The following is a 7,584-nucleotide window of genomic DNA, read 5'->3' on the forward strand; positions in this document are numbered from 1 at the left end:
TCCCAGGCATGGCGGTTCTCTTGAGTATCACTATCTGAGCAGTCACAATGTTTCAGAGATTACATGGTTATGTTCACAACCAGGATTTAAAAACCACAGACTGTTCCTTTTGAGAGTCCCTAGGCAAGCTGGACATAACGGTACACACAAAGCCCTCGGGAGGCAGAGACAGGCAGACTACAGTTAAATCTGAGGTCAAGTTGGTATATGTAGTGAGTTCTATAGGCCAGTGAAGTCCACACCATGAGACCGTATCTCAAAAACAAAACAAATAAAACAAAAACCACCCACCACCAAGAAAAGGAGTCCCTGGGCAAACAAAAGCAGGATGCTATGCTCAAAGCTCCCCCAATACCAGCTCCCCCAAAGCAGAACAAGCACAGATTGGACAGAGGAACAGACACCGAGAACATGAGAAAGTGACATCTGCATGCATATACATATATATATGTGTGTGTGTGTGTGTGTGTGTGTGTGTGTGTGTGTATCCACCAACAAATATATAAATATGCATGTATAAACATCTTTATAGCTTGAAAACAAGCGGTGTTTTTAAAAAGTGAGCTATTTGTATCCAGAAAACTTTTGATCTTCCTCTTTACTTTAAAACCAAGAGCCTACATCTATTCTTAGGGTGCTATCCAAACAAAACTTCACTGAGTTTGAAGTCACAGCTGCTAGAAAACACTCTGGGTGGCTCTTCCTCCATCCCGTTGGGACAACTGGTGGGACGCTATCAACCCAGCTGTTCAATCTTACTTTCTATTTTAGCAAGTCACTTTCCACTAGTGTCACTAGGACATGCCACACTGAAAACCCACACCACTGATTCCTATACGCTCCCCCAGAAAACTCCAGACACAGCACAAAATCACACATACGTGCTAACCACAATCATTCACAGAATACACACAACCTAATATATAGAAAACATACCAGTGATCAGTGACTTCACCAGACACCAGAAACCACCATGCTACCATTGATCCCTGCAGTTCAGCCCACTGGAGAGCCACCAAAGCCCCCCCACTCCCCCACTACACAGTCTAGAGACTTAGAAGACCAACCTCCGATTCCATGTGCTGCTAGATGTTGGCTTTCTTAGTACAATGTAGGCTAAGAGCTTTTCTACAGTAAATGTATTGCACACAAAGTCCTCAGGATCCAGTGGCCAGCACTTAACAGTAAACTACAGCAAGTGTTCACTATTATTAAAAGGCACTTTCATTGTAATTATCCCAAGCCAGAATTATTTTCTAATTATTTTTGAGGCTTCCTAGCTAAAATAATTTCATTATTCCCACCTACTCTTGGGTGTGTTTGCTTGTTTGTTTGTTTGTTTGTTTATGACAATATCTCAGTATTTAGTATAGACTGACTCCAACTAACGGCAATTGTCCTGCCTCAGCTTTCCAAGTGCCAGGATTATAAGCATGAGTCACAAAGCCCACCTTTAAAATGAATTTTCTCTTTTGGGAATTTATTACTTTTATTCTATGTGTATGAGGGATTTGTGTGACTCTCCTGGAACTCTGTCACGTGCCAATGAATCCATCATATGGATGGGTGGGTGGATGGATGGATGGATGATAGGTTTGGTCTGTGATATATAATGTGTGATCAAAGAGTTAATATTACATATCAACAATTTGGGATCCTCCTGCCTTGGCCTCTAGAATTGGGATTGCAGTTGTGTGCCATGACACCTGACTAGGTGTCATAGCTTGAATAAAAATGGTCTCCATAAGCTCACAGGGCATAACACTGTTAGGAGATGTGGCTTTGTTGAAGTAGCTGTGGCCTTGTTTCCACCAGTCATTAGGACATGCCAGTGTGTCATTAGGGGTAGTCTTTGAAGTTTCAAATGCTCAAGCCAGACCCCCCACTCCCTCTCTCTCTCTTCCTGCCTTGTTGAAATAGATGTAGAATTTTCAGCTATTTGTCCAGCACCATGACTGCCTGTGTACCTTCATGCTTCCCACCATGATAATAGTGAAATAAACCTCTAAAGCTGAAAGGCATGCCCAATTAAATGTTTTCCTTTATAAGAGTTGCTGTGGTCACAGTATCTCTTCACAGCAATAGCTAAGTAAAATAACTTAGGGTCTCTTTACACCTTAAGACACTCAGAAAACGTCATTATAGTTTACTTATTATTCTATTTTCGTTTTTATGTAATTTTATGTGTGTATTTTGCCTGTGTGTATAATGTGCACCATGTGCATGACTGCTACCCCTAGAGGTCAGAGGTCAGGAGAAGACACTGGCTCTCCTGAAGCTAGAGTTTGAAGGTTGTGAGCTGCATATGAGGTAGGAAGCGACCTAAGAGACATTCCAAAGTCTACTCTCAAATCTGAGAGCTATTGGGACCTGCCAGAAAAAACAGACGACAGCTTCAGGAATTCATCTTTCGTTCTGGATCATTCCCCACTGGAGAATGAGCTCTGATACTTCTAAGGCCCTGCTGCCACACTAGGGCACTGATTAACCTTTTTTAAAAGAGCCAGTTCCCTGTAACTGTCTAACCTCGGGAAGAAGAAAACAATATATTTAGAGATGAAGGACATGGAATTGGGTATAGGGATTTATGCATGTGAAGCATACTATATACTACTCAACCCCAAGGAACTGTAGATTTTAATAAGCAAAGTTTTGGCTCGATTAGCTACCCTTATGGAGATTTACCCCTAGTACATGTTTAATGAGTTGTTTTGACAACAAAGGGCAAAAGGGCTTCAAAATATCCAATGCTACAATCTTAGACTTTGATTCTACCCTGCATGACAGGCAAGAATGAGGACTGCCAGGTAGAAAGAATCTTGCTTGTCAGATGGCTCTGCCATTTACTAGCTAACTGTACGACCTTGTGGCTGAAAGCTCTGCCAGTCCCTCAGTTTCTTGGTGCTTCTCAGACGCTTCACCTATACAATGGACTTGTGGATAGTGGTTCAAAACCTGTAGCTAGTCTGTGTTCCAACTCTACCTCCCATATTCACTAGCTACATAAACTTGGGTAAACAGCTGAGACATTCCCAGTACTTTAGTTGCTCTGCTATACCTATGACACAACTTGGAGCAAAAATTGTACAGAAGAAAACCATCAATAAACATCAGCTAACATTATCAGCAAGACAATGGTATCCACACAAAAAGTTACCTTGAAATTAATCTATGAAGGTGTGCCAAGCTTTTAATCTCGTATCTGATACACATACAGCTGTCAAATGAACACTGGCTGTCTTATTAGGGTCCATAATAACTACTGGTAAATAATGCCAGTAAATATTTTATAAATGGAAACCAAGAACCAGAAAGGTTCAAAGATGTTGCTTCTCTCCAAACTAGTAATAATGATTCTACACTTTTAACTGTTCCTGTGATAAGACCCACCAAAGGCAATTTGGAGGATATAGCAGTTTTAATAAGATGCATTCGTAAGTCTTAATGTTCGGCCCCCAGTTACTAACTGTTCAAGAAGGATTAGGGGTATAACTTTGTTGGTCAAGATGTCATTTGGTGCAACTTAAAGTTACAAAAGCATCCCACTATCTCCAGTACACTCTCTGCTTCCTATTTGTAGACTGGCATGTGAGCACTTAGTGTTGTTAACTGCTAACATGCTCCCACCATGTTGGTGATGAACTCCCGTCCCTCTGGAATTACAAGACACAAACCAACCCTTCCTTCTGTAAGTTGCCTTGGTCATGGTGTTTAGTAACAGCAATAGAAAAGGTAACTATAATTAAAAATGGTACCAGGAAGTGGGTTTATCCTGTGACAGACCTGACTATGTGGTCTTTAGAGGGGATGTGGAAGACTTTGGGACTTTGGGCTAGACAAGCAGCTGGATATTATAAGCTAAACATAGTCCAAAGACAATGTGCTATGTGGACTGTGGAGGCCCAGCTCAAAAGGCTTCAGGGAAAAGCAAGTATTTCAACAGAAGCTGAGCTAGAGGCCATTCCTGTAGTATTTGGGCCAGGAATATGGCTGTCTTCTGCCCTGTCCTAGGAAGTTGCCTGAGGCTAAATTGAAAAGAAATGGACTACTTTCTTTGGCAGAGGAGATCTCAAGACAGCCTAATATTAACTTTGTTGTGTTTTTATTAGCAATCATTCTTATGCAGATCTATAATGAAAGAGCAACTAGAACAAAAAAACTATAAGATGTAAAGTTTGAAGAGACAAAGAGCACCAGGAAATTTAATATTGGAGCCAAAGACTGTGCTGAAAGACTAGATTTGAGATGGAATGAAGGGAGCGGTGCCCTCAGGACAGAACCCTACTCATCTAAGATTCCAAATTTGTAAGAGAAAAGGGCCTAAGGAAGTGTCTACTTGTTGAAAGGAAGAAAAAGAAGATCAAAAGTTGCTGTAAAGTGATTGAAGAGGGCCAAGCTCCATCACAAGCAGTCACCCAAACCTGACAGTGGAGACCACATGGTTCTAGTGTTAAAATTCTAAATAACGCATGGGTTTATTTGGAATCTTCCTCCAGGGTTAAGGAGATCTACCAAGGCTAGGCCTGTGGCAGTCGAGTCCTTGCATGGAGGACCTGAGACGCTCACGTATGAGGCTGTGGAAGTGAATCATGAATTATAGCAGAGACCCAAAGATGTTAGAGGTGCCTGAGCTGGGAGACATCTACCAAAGAGAGCTACAGACAGAGAGTGGAACCAGCCCAAGAAAGAGATGAACTGAAGTCAGCAAAGCAGGAAGGAGCCATCCCTTTGACATTAGACATATAGCTACACGATTTAGAGTTTGTCCTGCTGGGTTTCAGGCTTGCTTTGGTCCCATATTTCCTCATGAATTCCCTTTCTTCCCTTCTGGAGTGTTAATGTATATTCTGTACCACTGCATGTGTTAACTATTTAGTTTGCTTTTTGAGTTTACAGGCGAACTCAGATATTGAAAGTGTTGAAACTAAAGACCCACAGGGACTTTTGAAGTTGGACTGAACATGATTTGCATTATGATATAGCCACAAGACTATGGGTTTCAGTGGGTAGAATGTCATGGTTTGTCCCTCATGTACACACTCCAGCATGTATACACACTTTCCCCCATTCTGTGACCATTTAGGAAAGATTAGGAGATGTGTCTTTACTGGAGGATATGAGTCACTGAGGGTGAGCTCACGGTTTCAAAAGCCTTTCACCTTCCCCACTGTATTCTCTGCTTCCTGCTTGTGGATGGATGTGAGCTCTCAGCTACTGCTCCAGCATCATGTCTCCAAGCCTGCTGGCAAGTTCTCTACCATGGTGAAGATAGACTCTTATCTCAGTGAATAATCAAGAAAGTCCCCCACAGAGGTACCCATAGGCCAATGTAATCTAGGCAATTGCTCAATTGTGGCTTCTCTCTCAGATGACTCTAGGCTGTGTTAAGTAGAAATTAAAACTAAGTAGGGCAATCCTGTTCCTCAAAATTTTCCATCCCCTAAGAACCCTCTGCAAAGGATGGGAAAAAAAAAAAAAAAAGCTCAGCTCACTAACATTACATAGGTAGGCTGACACTAAGCAATAAGAGCAACTACCTTCCTTATTATCTGTCTTATTTAGGGTTACTATTGCTGTGATAAAACGCCATTGCGAAAGCAAGTTGGGGAAGAAAGGGTTTGGCTTACACTTCCACATCACAGTTCATCAAAAGAAGTGAGGACAGTAACTCAAGAAAGACAGGAACCTGGTGGCAGGAGCTGATCCAGAGGCCATGGAGGGTGCTGCTTACTAGCTTGCTCCTCAGGACATGCTCAGCCTGCTTCCTTATCGAGCCCAGGACCACCAGCCCAGGGATGGTACACCCACAAGAGGGTAGTCCCTACCCCATCAATCACTAATTAAGAAATTAATTAATTAACTAATTAAGAAACTAATTACAAGCCTGCCTACAATCAAATCTTATGGAGGTATCTTTAAAATTAAGGTTCTCTACTCTCAGATGACTTTAGCTTGTATCAAGCTGAAATAAAACAATACAATATTGTAACAAAATTCTTATGCGATTTGAAATTCCTAAGTATCACAATTCACTTAATAAGCCCCTTACTATTGGACATTTACATACCTCTTCTTACCCTTATTCTTTAGGCTAGAGCCCCAGGATCAGTACTGTTAGGTGAAAGGGCACAGATATTTTATCTGCTCTTAATTACTCTTTCTTTTTTTTTCATACTGGAAATTCAACCCAGGGTCTTGCATGTGATAAGCTAGTATTCTAATACACAGTTACATAGTCCTATATTCGCTTACTTTTATAGGAGGAAAAAGTTGCTGCCATATTACAAATGGCTCATAATAAATACAGATTTTGGAAAGTAATCATTCATAAGAGAAACTAAATAGTATTTGCAATATACAATTGTTTCTCACTGGCCAACCTATCTTTAATCATATACCATTGTGATAGTTTGAATAAGAACGACTACCATAGGCGCATATATTTGAATGCCTCATCATCAAGGAGTGGAACTGTTTGAAAGGATTAGAAGGGTTAGGAGGTGTGGCCTTCTTAAAGTGGGTGTGACCTTGTTGGAGGAAATGTGTCACTGGAGTGGGTTTTTGAGGCTTCAAAAGCCTGCATACTACTCTAGTACCACAAGTGTTCCATGCCCTGCCATAATGAGAATAAACTAGCCCTCTAGAACTTTAAGCAATACCCCAGTTAAATGTCTTCTTTTATAAGATCATGGTGTCTCCTAGTCACAGTAGAACACTAAGCCACTACTGATGCCAAAATCCTGCTATGCTTGAAATATGCTGGTCTAAGGATTTCAACGAGTCAAGATACCAGAGGAAGAGTGTTTAGAAATTAACACCCTCTGCATAGTCCTTTGTTTTAGTATACAAAGTAATACGTAATTTTTGTTGATCCTTCTCATCCCTCTGACCACCCTCTCACCTGTACCTACCCCTAATAGTCCTCCATCCACTTTCTTGGCAAATGCCTTCCTCAAAACTTCTTTCTCCCTTGTTTCATGCTGTCTGCCCACACTCCCACCCACACATATACAAATATAAACATCAAAAGCCAGAATCCACCTCTGAGAGGGAATGCAGAATTTGTCTTTCTGAGTCCGGGTGACCTCACACAAATTAAAAATTTGTAGATCCATCTATCTCCCTGCAAACTTCACTTTTCTTTACCCATAAATAAAATTTCGCTGTATAGCTAAGACCACATTTTCCTTATGAATGCATCTACGACCGATGAGCTTCCAGGCTGATTTGATTTTCCTGCTATTGTAAAGAGAACATCAGACATGCAAGTGCAAGTATCTCAGAGGTAGGACAGTGTTCTTTGGGTCCATGCCCAGACTGTGGATAGTTAAGTCATACAGGACTTCTATTTTTAAGTTCCTCAGAAACCACCATACTGATTCCCATACTGGCTGTACCAGTTTACATTCCCACCAACTGTGAATAAAGGTTCCTCTTCCCCTTGCCAGTATTTGTTTTCTTTTCCTTTTTTTTTTTTTTTTTTTTAAATTTTGCCATTCTGACCAGGTAAGATAGAATCTCAAAGCAATTTAAATCACCATTTCTCTCATGGCTAATAAAGTCAAATAGCTTTTAATATCGGCC

General features: G+C 41.0%; 1 protein-coding gene across 2 annotated transcripts in view; it reads right to left on the reverse strand.

Annotated features, from left to right (window-relative positions):
- The window catches only part of Wwtr1 (WW domain containing transcription regulator 1), a 114,659-nt gene that overhangs the window by 57,844 nt on the left and 49,231 nt on the right, over positions 1-7,584 (reverse strand). The window lies entirely within an intron of this gene.

This window comes from Mus pahari, chromosome 4 (genome assembly GCF_900095145.1).
Source record: "Mus pahari chromosome 4, PAHARI_EIJ_v1.1, whole genome shotgun sequence".
Lineage (NCBI taxonomy): Eukaryota > Metazoa > Chordata > Mammalia > Rodentia > Muridae > Mus > Mus pahari.